The sequence below is a fragment of the Mastomys coucha genome, unplaced genomic scaffold (assembly GCF_008632895.1).
Source record: "Mastomys coucha isolate ucsf_1 unplaced genomic scaffold, UCSF_Mcou_1 pScaffold11, whole genome shotgun sequence".
In the NCBI taxonomy this organism is placed as follows: Eukaryota; Metazoa; Chordata; class Mammalia; order Rodentia; family Muridae; genus Mastomys; species Mastomys coucha.
The window spans coordinates 16,559,363-16,570,733 of NW_022196893.1; the positions used below are offsets into that span (position 1 = coordinate 16,559,363).

At 55.9% G+C, this 11,371-nt stretch overlaps 2 long non-coding RNA genes across 7 annotated transcripts in view; one reads left to right on the plus strand and one right to left on the minus strand.

The window, feature by feature from the left end:
- Nucleotides 1-7,993, plus strand: part of LOC116077349 — a 62,232-nt gene extending 54,239 nt beyond the window's left edge. For all 4 annotated transcript variants that reach the window (XR_004113213.1, XR_004113211.1, XR_004113215.1 and 1 more), the window contains exon 4: nt 1,104-7,993. This is a non-coding gene — a long non-coding RNA (uncharacterized LOC116077349). The remainder of the gene's footprint in view (nt 1-1,103) is intronic.
- A 2,039-nt stretch (nt 7,994-10,032) lies between these two features.
- The window catches only part of LOC116077364, a 2,734-nt gene continuing 1,395 nt past the window's right edge, over nt 10,033-11,371 (minus strand). For 2 of the 3 annotated variants that reach the window (XR_004113223.1, XR_004113221.1), the window contains exon 4: nt 11,017-11,239. This is a non-coding gene — a long non-coding RNA (uncharacterized LOC116077364). Of the gene's footprint in view, nt 10,338-11,016; nt 11,240-11,371 lie in introns of those variants that run through there. The other variant, XR_004113225.1, reaches the window with a different exon arrangement.

Consider the following 11,371-nt stretch of genomic DNA (forward strand, 5'->3'; position numbering starts at 1 on the left):
AGGTGTAAGAACTTAAGTGCTCTTTGACAGGCACACCATGGGCCACCAGGAGCCCCTTTAAGGGAGGTGTAGCAGTTGCTAAAAGTCCTGAGCATGCTGGGAGCTTCGGCGGGAAGGCGGCTCTGGAAAGAGCCTGCTTTGACACACTTTCTCTGACCAGACTGTCTCAGGCCTCAGCACAGGGCAGAGCCTTGTTTCCATTAGGTTGTTCTTCCTCTTCTCTGCCAGGCATCCACTGGTCCTACCCTCTGACTTCCACGGTCCTTTGTCTTCCAAGGGCGTCACAAAATGGCCGACATAGCCATCCGCCATTTTGTAGCTGAAGCCAGCAGTAGCCTTGAAGAGAAGGAAATCCCTGCTTCGCGCCTGCCCTGAGTGGCCTGGACAGAGCCCAGGACCTGCCCCCACAATGTTTGGCTTTGGCCATGGCCGCCCTGGGCTTGGCACAGCCAGTTTTTGGCAAGGCAACCTGGGAGTCCTGGCCCCTTACCCAGCCCACTTATTCCTTGGTACCCTCCGAGGCTTTATCACCGAGCAGACAGAAAGAAAAGGCTGTACATCACGATCTGGAAAGCCGGCCACTTACACTGTACTTTTAGAGGGAGTCTTTGGCAGCGGCGGGGCCAGCACGGATGGGTCTAGAAATAATGTCTGTATTGTGGCACCGGGTTTCTGAGTGGAGCCACTAACAAGCATAGATTTGAGTTAGGTCCCTCCTGGAGAGGAAAGCCTCGGGCCTCCAAATGCCCCTCATACCCTGGACCTTCCCAAGGATCTTGAGCCTCCCTGGCTGAGCATAGTATAGAATGCCAGGGTTTCACAATGGCCAGCCAGTCTCCTGGCCGGGGTAGCCTATGATATGAAGAAGCAGTCCAGGTGCTTGCTAGACAAGGCTGCTTTACTCCCAGAGCAGCAGGGCGGTGCGTGTACTAGGCCACCAAGGTTCGGAGGTACAAGAAGCTTGAAGCTTTTCCCCCACCCCCACTCTCTATGTAGTGCCTGCCTGGTTCAGCATCTCTGCTCAGCAGGGATCCACAGTAAGACCCCCTAAGAGCTTCCTGTGCCTGTTAACAAGCTCACATTGTTCCTCTGCCTTCCCAAAGATCAGAAGCAGTGCATCCCAGAGTGATACCATAATGATGCCATCCAGGTCCACAGTACAGCCGGCTGCCTTGGTCATTGCCATATTGATGGTACATTCCAGCTTCCCAAGGTAGGACAACTGGGGCATGCTCTGGGAGCTGGGAGCGGCTGAAAAGCTCTGATACCCCTGTGATGGGGGGAGGGGGAGGATAGGAGGACCTTAAAAAAAAGTGAGGAAGTAGCTCCAAGTAAAGTAGGGAAGGGTGTGGGATAAAACGCTTTTTGAATCCTCTTGGGCAGCATGGGGTTACTTGATGGCCCTGCCTGGCTCTGTGCTCTCCACCAGGGTAGCCAGAAGCCATGGAGACAGAGACTAAGTGTTCCCTTTAGGAAGCTAGCTGCATGCTGACCCCAGGCTTCTACCCCACAGCTTCCAGGCAGACAATTCTGTCAACCTAAAGTGATACTTGTTCAGGCTATGCCCTCCTTCCAGAGACCTAGCAGAGTGATCCAAATCTACCGGCTCAGACCAATGCCTTCCCACGTGCCGGGCCAGGATGGAACCTCCCGGGATCCTGGAGTAGAAGCTTCCTAGAACAGGAAACATCGCCCAAGGAAGGGCAAGGAGAACCAGGGGGAGCTGATTTGGGGGGGGGGGTCTCCATGATGTTACATCTGCAGTCATTTCCCAGTCATCTTCCTGTGACCCAGATGAGTCTTGATTGAGAATATCTACGGATGAACTCATACACTCGTGGTCAGAGCTGGTGACCTGTGTGTCTTAGCCCCAGGCTGAGTCCACAGGGCAGGGGAGGCCCTGCATAATAGCCTTTCCCCACTGTACACCAGACCATCTGTGCTTTGCCCTAGGCATAAGCCAGCAACTTCTTCATGGCTCCCACTTTCGTCTGGATCAGACAGCTATCTCACTAGCTCTCCAGAGAAGGTATATGGCCAACTGACTCCCTCAGACCCTATTTCTAGATGGGGAGAGCTAGGCTCAGATATGGGCCTCCCTGGCCGGCTAGCTGAAGACCCTACATCTTCCTTTTTCCCTTCTGAGTCTTGCTATGGGCCATAGATCTAGGGGTAGGCATGCCACCAGAGCATCTCAGACCCTGAGTCTACCCAAAGCCCAGTACGGGTCGGATTCATCTTGGGATTCAGATGAGGTGTGTATGGCTAGGAAGATCTAGGTCCAAGGCCTTCAGATGCTAGCTCCGGGTTTGACCCTGCGTAACTGGTACATCTGGAAGGGGATGTTCAAACCTGTGTGGCATTCTCCCACACACCTGCCTGAGCGTTCTCCCACACACCTGCCTGGGCATTCTCCCACACACCTGCCTGAGCGTTCTAGTCTGAAGCAGGGGGAGACTCAGCAAAGCCCGGGTCATCTACACTCAGATATGAGCTTGTGATGTCTAGGGGACTTTCGTATTAATCACTTCTCTAAACCTCTCACAAAGGTGTTACTTGTCTTGATAAGTGAGACTTTTGTTCACCCCCTAACATGCGGGTCCTAGCTAGATCCAAGATGGTGCTCAGTGGGCAGGGCTTGCCTCTGGGCACACCGACCCATGCCCACCCAGTGAGCACACATCTTTTTAACTTTATGGGCCGTGTTCATAAGGAGATCCGCCTTCTGCCCAGCCGGATGCCACCCCTCCCGTCGTTCCCAGACTCGCTGTTGGCACGGCCTGCTGAGCAGAGACACTGGCTGCTTTATGGGAGAAACTTAATCAGGGAGCCTAGGAGAGGGGGGCTACCATGGGGGGGGTCTGGCTCTTGGTGGCCCCAAGCCAAGCCTGAGGTGACTTCAGGGTGACACTGTCTGCCTGCCTCTCTCCCTCCAGACATCCGCCCAGCCCTGAAAGGGCCACCTGCCTGCCTAGGCCTTTGGCGCACCTGTCCTGGCCAGCCTGGCTCCTCCCCCAGGCACCCTGCCCATGGGCAGACACTGCAGGACTGGGACAGGGCTGAGAGGTGGCAGCTGGCAGATGGCAGGGCGTCTGCTGACTGCTCACTCCCTGGCGACCTCCTCAGGAGCGCCATTCATGTGTACTGCCCACCCCGCCACCCACTGGTCCTCCTCCAGCCTGCCCCACTGGGTCCCCTCGGTCTGTTTCAGGACCCCTTCCTTATTAATTACCCCTGAGAAAGGAGGCATTTCTGTGGGTCCCAACCCCGAGGCCCAAGGCCAGTGGTTGAGGCCTAGCTGTTTCCCAGGTGGGCCTGGCACGTCTGAACACTCCCCAAACATGGAACTAGGCCTTTCCCTTCTCTTTCACACATGGCTTTAGAGATGTCCAGAGACCCAGAAAGGGTGACCCTCCCTGAAGTCTTGTGGAACCAGCGTAAACCCCCCCCCATACCTCCCATAAGGCAGAGAGCTGCTGGAACTGAAGAGACTGTGGTAGCCATGCCTGCCACCGGGTGTGTGAGAGGAATGAGCCTAAGACGGGCACCTGTGGGTCAGCCTCCCCAGACACAGAGCCAGGCCCCCCAGAGAGCAGGAGCCTGTGGAAAGAAACAGGAAAAGCAGGTCAGCGGTTCCTGGCAGAGGGACAGACCAGGGCAAAAGCCAGGAGGTGGGGAGGGCCTGGGAGATGGCCAAGGAGGGCAGAGGAGGCTTGCCCAGGGCACTTTGCTGCTTTGTGGGTTGGGGGCAGGGCCGATGGGTGCAGCGGGAAGGCTCCGAGGAAGGGTGTCAGCGTGACAGATAGCTCGGCTGTCTTGGGAGTCCGGGAGGGGGCTTTCCCACCCTTGTGTCCTCACCAGACCCTCAGTAGCCAATGGGCTCATCTTCCCATCCTTGAGCTGTAGGGGGTGGGGTGGGTGGGGAGGGAGCTAGCAAGGCCTGCAACAAAGCACCCTGGCTTGATGGACAGAAGTGGGCAGATCATTGCCTCTATATTCTGTACCACAGGCTCAGCTCCAGAGCCCTTCAGCCGGCCAGGCTGCTCCCTCACTACGCCATGTCCCTGCTTGGCCTTCCGTCTTACTGCTGGCTCTGCCATGATGTTTTGGGCCCAAGGGAGGCAGGATCAGTGACTTGACTCCTGGTGTAAGTCTGCGGGCCAGTGAGCTCATTCTCATGCTCTCTCACTCTGGGTCTCTGCTCTTGGGAGAGTTCAAGCCCCATTTGCCCTATGTCTGAAGGAAGTTGTTTCTCACGGATGACTTCTGAGAGGAGATTAACTCTCCTTCCAGAGTCCACTTAACTACCACAGACCGGTGTGCCTGCGGCACAATACTCAGGGCAGTACCCACTGCGGCAAGTGTGAGCCTGGCCCCTCCAGGCCCTTCCTTCCCCCTCTCTCTCTGGGCTCCACAGCATCCAATCATCAGCCAGGCAAGGCCACTGGCCACCCACAAAAACACACTTGGCCACCATGGATGAAGTTTGAACATAGTCTCTGAACCGCATGGCCAGCACGGGGCTGAGCTTAGAGGCCATTCCATCCAAGGCTTTTATATGCGAAGTATCATCAGGCAAAAGGCAGACTGGATGGAAATGTCATTGTGCTATAGGATAGTAAGGTATGGCCAGGAGAGGCCACCAGGGGCCGGGCTTTCTCCCCTCTAAAGCTGATGATCATTGCTTTTGTTTCTAACCCCCAAGGTGGTCAGGAAGTGGGACCAGGCAGGAAGTTCTGCATGCCAATGGCTCCCCTGTGGTGAGTAGGCCCCCACTGTCCTTCCTCTGGAAAGTAGGGAGCCATGGGAGACTTGAGAGTGAGGAAGGCTAGGGTCTGAACCACATCCCTGTCAGCACTCCAGGACCTGCCCTCAGCTTGGATGCCTTTGTGCTACCCTCCCCCCACTCCTGCCCTGAGTATTGTGGTTCCCCCAGAGCACCACCCCAGATGACTCATCTAGCCATGATAGGATGTGGTGACCTTTGACCTCCTATCGGCCTACTTAGGCTGGACCTCGTCTAACAGAGATGCAGTTCTATTCATTACTGGCTCCAAGTGGAAGAGACGTAGCCTCCCACCCTGAGGACACACTATCTACAGACTCATGCCTTTCAAGTCACCTAGCCTTGAGAGGCCTCTGAGGACCTCAGCATGAGGTCCCTCTCTTTTCTCAGTACCCCAGCACCATCACTCAGTCCCCCAGTGTGATCCTGATACTCTCCAGGCTACCTGGCATTGAAGGAGGACCTGCCAGGAGGTCTTGTCGAGAGAAAGGACAGATGAGGGAAACAGAGTCACATCTGGTCCCATGTTTGGCTAAGGTACGGGGGGACGGTGGCTCCACTGTCCTTGCTAGAACTAGGATGTTGTCTCCTGGTATTTCTCCCCCACAGCTCGGGCTCTGCAAGGTTTGTGTTGCACAGAAGCCCAGATTCACCAAGTGCAGAACAGGCGCTTTGGGGCTGCTGTAGTGGCATGCACCAGCCTCCTGCTGATTGCTAAGTAGAGGAGCTGCTGAGAATCCCCAGGGGGCAGCTAAAAGGACCCTACAGAAATGCAGGATGGTGCCCAAAGTCAGAGGGAGCAGCCGAGACCTCCCAGCCAGTTCTGCTCATGGTACCTGTGTCCTGCCAGCTAAGGGCAGAACCCGAGGCATTGAGAGGCCTGGGGTTGATGTGTGTTCTCTCTCCTACTTCAAGGTCCTTCTGGGGGGCTCAGATAGAGATGGCCAACGTGGTCTCCAGCCATTCCACCACATCCGGGCAACTGGGGAGGTTAACCATGGCCAGTCAGCTTACAGAGAGGCTAACCAGTGTGGGACACCCCTCAGCCTTCTCACCTGGTCCACTCGTCATGGATAGGAGCATCAAAGAGGCCCTTCCTCTCTTCCCACTCTCTTCCCACACCTCTTCCTGCCTGTCTGGCTCTGCTTGGATCATCCTTGAGGTCATTTGACCTGCCTGTTAGTGAAAGGGTCCAGGCTTGAGGCAGGGGATGGTACCCCAGTGGCTCAGATGCCCTGGGGCTTGGGAGATTAGTGGTTCCTGTCACCACAGGCCTGCCCACTGAGGGCCAGGCCACACCAGTGCTCCAGGGCCTTGTTCCCAAGCTATTCTGCCCCATAGACTCCAGCTCTGGGTACATGATGTGGACTTAGGCCTAATGGCTTCATTTTGACCCACAGGCTTTGGACTTGTTCCTTGACCCTTGGCAGGGAGGAAGGGGGTGTGGCTATAGATGCTAGGGCTCATGCAGAGAGCAAAAGCTGCCTGCGGGGCTTCCTAGGATTGGGCACAAGGCTTCCCTCTGCATGCTGGGCAAACCTGTCTGAGGCCCGAAAGAAGCAGGTCCTTCCTTTCTGAGAGCAGAGACTCCACCTTCTGAGTTTCAGATTCTTCTGCAGTCCCTGCTTCACGGCTGTAGGGTTTGATGTATAGCCCAGGGCCTGCCGAGGAAGGCTGTGGGTGGAGGAGCCTCCAAGTGCGTCTTGACACCGGAGAGCTGAGAACCACAGAAGCATCTTACAAGGCAGAAGAATGTCTCCTGCACACTGCCGCTGCTCAGGGGAGAAGGCTGCACTAGGCCTTTCCCTACTCTAAGATGTGTTGACAATACACTTGCCCGAGCTTCCCCCAGCAAGATAGTGGCTGTGAACAGCATGCATAGCCTGCCCCAGCGCGGGCAACAAACAGCAAGATCCATGCCAGGCCTTCTGTTCTCACCCGGGTGTTCCCCCCTGCCCCAGCAGTCTAAGGCTCTGGGAGCCCCAAGCTCAGAGCCAAGCACAGAGCCCCTGCTGGCCTCGGGATGTGCTAGCATCAGCGACAGCCTGGCCATGAGTGTCCAGCCAGGGTCTGCACTTGTGCCCGGCTGGCCACCGTGGGGAGCTAGGCTGCCTCCCACAAGGACAGACTGTCTTGAGCCTCCCCCGGCAAGGTCAGCTCAGGCCACCCTGGGGGAGAGGCAGGGACTGAACCAGAACCCACAGGAGAGGAAGAGGGTGCATGCCCAAGGCTGCGGCCTAGCAGGAGTCCTGGCGGCTCCACTGTGCTTGAGTTGAGTGGGCAGAGGCTGGGACTCAGCCAGGTGGACACCGGAAGCTCCCTGGACCTTGGTGCCCTTTAACCAACGACACCCTTCCCCCACTGTGGCCACTCCTGTTTAGTAACTGATGAGCGCCCGGTGGTGCTTTCTCTCTCCTCCCCGTCTTCCATTACTCTCTGTGGTTTTGTTTAAATGCCCTGGCCCACTTTGAGAGAATCCCAGCCCTCTATTAATACCCTCAGCACCAAGCTGGCTGTGTCAGGCCCTCACCGTGTCCCCAGCTCTCCTTCTTCCTCCAGGAGGGACCTCAAGAAGCCACGCCACCCAGCTCTGCGCTGAGCCTGACTGACGGCCTTTGGGGTGAGGTAGTAGGTTGTATGGTTTTGGGCGCTGCCCCGCTCTGCGGTAACTATACAATCTACTGTCTTTCCTGAAGTGGCCGCAATATCTGCAGTGGATACAACGGCGACCCTGGCTGGGGAGACTGAGGGAGGGACGGGGTGGTAGCTGCCATGCAAAAAGAGCTTGACGGAGACTTCGGACAGTCCCTTGACCTCTCTGGGGCGATGGGTTCAGACACCAGAGGCTTCCCCAATCCATCTGGTGGGCATGGGCCTTTCTTGCTGAGCCACTGTCTCCGCTTCCCCCTCCCCCACCCCGCCCTGTGCTCTATGGCTCTAGCGGCCTGTGGCCAGGGTGGGTGGGGAGCGTCTGGGCCTCCTCCAGAACATGGACGCCGCAGGGTGAGGTAGTAGGTTGTGTGGTTTCAGGGCAGTGATGTTGCCCCTCCGAAGATAACTATACAACCTACTGCCTTCCCTGAGGTGCCCAGGGACACAGCCACACGGAGGCCCCTGCTCAGCAAGCTACATGGAGCCACAGATTGGGTGGGGGCTGTGGTGTGGGAACTGGGTATAAATAAAGGATGTTCTGTCAAGAACTTACAACTGGTCTTTGGTCATTCTGGAAATACGGAGATTGGCTGTAGAGGGCATGAGAGTGCCAGCCAGCCACGCCATTGGCATGTTCGCTCGCACGAAACCTTGGCAGCTCTGTGTAGTGAGTGGCACCACCCTCCCTTCATCTTCCACATGCCCCTTAGTGGCCCAAGCCCTGGACACCCAAGACCCTCCACATCAGAGGAGCAGCAGGCCCTGTGACTCCAAGTGTCAGAGCACAACACTGGTTTCCAGTGTCCCTCAGCCTGTGGTCCTAAACAGATCCTTTTGTCCTTTCGTGCCTGCCTCCCTTGGGACAGAATTGGGATGGCCGTGAATGTAACTTTCTATCCTTGGGCCAAATGGTCACATACCCTTCTCCCAGGGGCCCCAAGCCTTCATTCAGGTGGTGTATGTGTGTGGCAGGGGTGAGGGTCAGGCCTCAGCTAGGGTTAGCTTAGGAATGTAAGGTGTTACCCCTACCTGATCTTACCTGCGCTGGCAGCACAGGCCTCCCTTGTGGGCGTTGGCATGGCTGGGTCCACCCTGAACCCCAGTCTGCCTCAAACTGCATACCCACACACCCACATGAGCACACCTAGGCAGACCAAACATCCCTAATAACCCTCTATGTCCACCCTCAGCTACCAGTCCTCTCAAACTTAGCCTGCTGTTTCCAAAGATTTGATACTGTGCTAGCTCCAGGGGTGAGAGCATCCAGAGGGGATCTGAGCAATAGCGAGGGCTTCCCAAAGTAGGGGCTATCTGAGCCGGGTCTTGATGCTATGTAGGACTTGGCAGCTAGAGACGCTCAGATGCTCCGTGGCATGCCCCTTTGTCTCCTCTCTGCTGTCCTTTGGGACGTCGATGGTGGATGATAAATGGTTACCTTTTCACCTCTCTTTATCTTGCAGTTGGTTAGTTGGTGATCGAGTCTGTTGCCTCTTGCCTTGCTAGGCCTCAAGCCCTAGAGGAGTGGTCCTTGCTCCCCTTCCCTGTGGAGAGCTTTGCCCACTGGTCATCATCCCTCACTGTCTTAGTTAGGGTTTTACTGTTGTGAACAGACGCCATGACCAAGGCAACTCTTATAAAGGACAACATTTAATTTGGGCTGGCTTACAGGTTCAGAGGTTCAGTCCATGATCCTCATGGCAGAAGCATGCCACAATGTAGGAAGAGCTGAGAGGTCTATATCTTATTTGGAAGGCAAACAGAAGATTGTCTTCCAGGGAGCTAGGATGAGGGTCTTAAAGCCCATGCCCACAATGACACATTCCCCCCCCCAACAAGGCCACACCTCCAAATAGTGCCACACCTTGGACCAAGCGTATACAGACCACCATACTTGCCCATACTCTCTTGCACAGCCCAGCCACCCACCCTTCATCCTCACACAGGCCCAACCTCTGGCTACCATAGCCAGTTGTGTCTGTGTAAGCAGACTGACATGCTGACAAGTCACCCCCACCTTCTGGCTCCTACACGGCAGTGGGAGATGGCCTCTGCTCTGCAGAGGTCAAGTACTAGGGACACAGGACAGGACACACAGCGGCCACCCAGAGGGGGTAGCCTGGGAGCATCCAAGAGCTCTGAGGGGCCCTTCCTTCCTGGAAGATGACCTCTGCCCTGTCCTGCGTCCCTCTCTACATTCTGTTGGCTCTTCTCTGACAACTGGCTGTCACTAGAGATAGGGGTGCAGGTGGGGATCAGGGTGAGCGCTACACAGCATTCAGCAGAGTGGAAGTTCGGTGTGTGTGTGTGTGGGGGGGGTTAGCCCAGGGATAACCTCTGCTCACTTCCCACTTCCACAGCATGTTGAGGAAGCAAATCAGTTCAGTTCCACTTAGAGGGTGGAGTCAGGATTCAGGGGCGCCCCAGATTGTGCCTCAGGGAAAGTACCAGCGGAGGTCCTGCTCTCTGGCCGGTCCCCTGCTGCCACCTGCTGGCTAATCTAAGAAGTGACTTCCGGGGGTGTTACTTGGGAGCCAAGGGGATGCTTCGGGCTGGAGGTCCTAGGATACACTCCTCTGAGCAGGCTGAGACTGTAGTCGGGATGTGCATTAAGTGTCTTTGAGGACAAACTAGTTCAAGACCAACAAGGAGAGCAGGCTGGACCTTGGGTGGCCCCAACACAAGGATGCCGGGCTCTACACAACAGCTGGAAGCCCAGGCAGCATGCAGAAGCCTAACTGAGTCCTACAGAAGCAAGACCTGCACATCTTTACCCGACCCTCCAGAGACTGAGGGTCTTCCGGGGGTGACAGAGGAGCCTTCAGTAGCTGGCGAGGCTCGGGAGTCACGGAGCTATATCCAGCATCTTGACGCTGAGACCCACGAGGATGGGTCTCACTTCCTTTAAAAATAAAAAATAAAATTGAACAAAAATGTCATATATATAATATATAATGAATGCTACATATAGTATAATGTTCAGTGTTAATACAGAACATGTTTCATAGAATGAACACAGGCACACATTCACTGTTTCCTATGAAACAGTGTATTTTCCTTATGAAAATACATAAATCCTATGCAGTGTGACCCAGCATGAGTCCCTTTGAGGTTGTACACATCTGCCTACACCACTCCCATCAGACATGTACCAGGGTGTGTGTGTGTGTGTGTGTGTGTGTGTGTGTACGCGCGCATGTGCAGAAGACTGCAGGAGATCCAAGTGCGTGGGCCCAGGAGTATATTTCTGGAGGCTGCCTTGGAAGGGAGCCCTGTTTCAGTCGGTGCCATCAGCACGACCACATACAGCTGCCCTCCTGACCAGCCAGTCAGTCAGGCCCCTGATCCGCCCCCTGCCTCCACCGGGTGGTGTGCTTCCCAGCAGTGACACCGTGTGGCAGCAGGACACTATAGCAACCAAACTGATCACAAGCCCCGCCCAACCTCTGCTCCATTTAGGCTGTGATGGGGCTGGGGTGGGGGTGGGGGCGGGAGTGAGGGCTCTTCTGGCCTCTGCCATCCTTGGGTTCAAGCACGGGTAAGTCAGGGAAGGTCTGCATGGAGCCCAAACTGCAGTTCTGTATGCCCCGAGCATGTTGTACCTGCTGCCTGCCTTGTCCCCACCTGTCTCCACTCTGTTCGTTGTATGATACAGCTGTGTGATAGGTTCCCTGGGAGTCCTTATGAATCCCAGGGGAGAGCAGTGAGCCCAGGTCACAGCCTGTCAGCATCCTGATCAGGTATGTCTGCCCCTTGCGAGGCAGTAGCACATGCAACCCCTCCAACGGGCATCATGGAGCCAACCTACAAGGGGCAGAAATGGACCATCCTAAGACTGAGCCAATGTGAGGAGAAGGTGCCTGTGTCTTTGGAGAACTGAAGGTGAGGATGGCCTAGACAAGGGAGGTGACTGAGGCGGGGGGGGGGGGGGGGGGG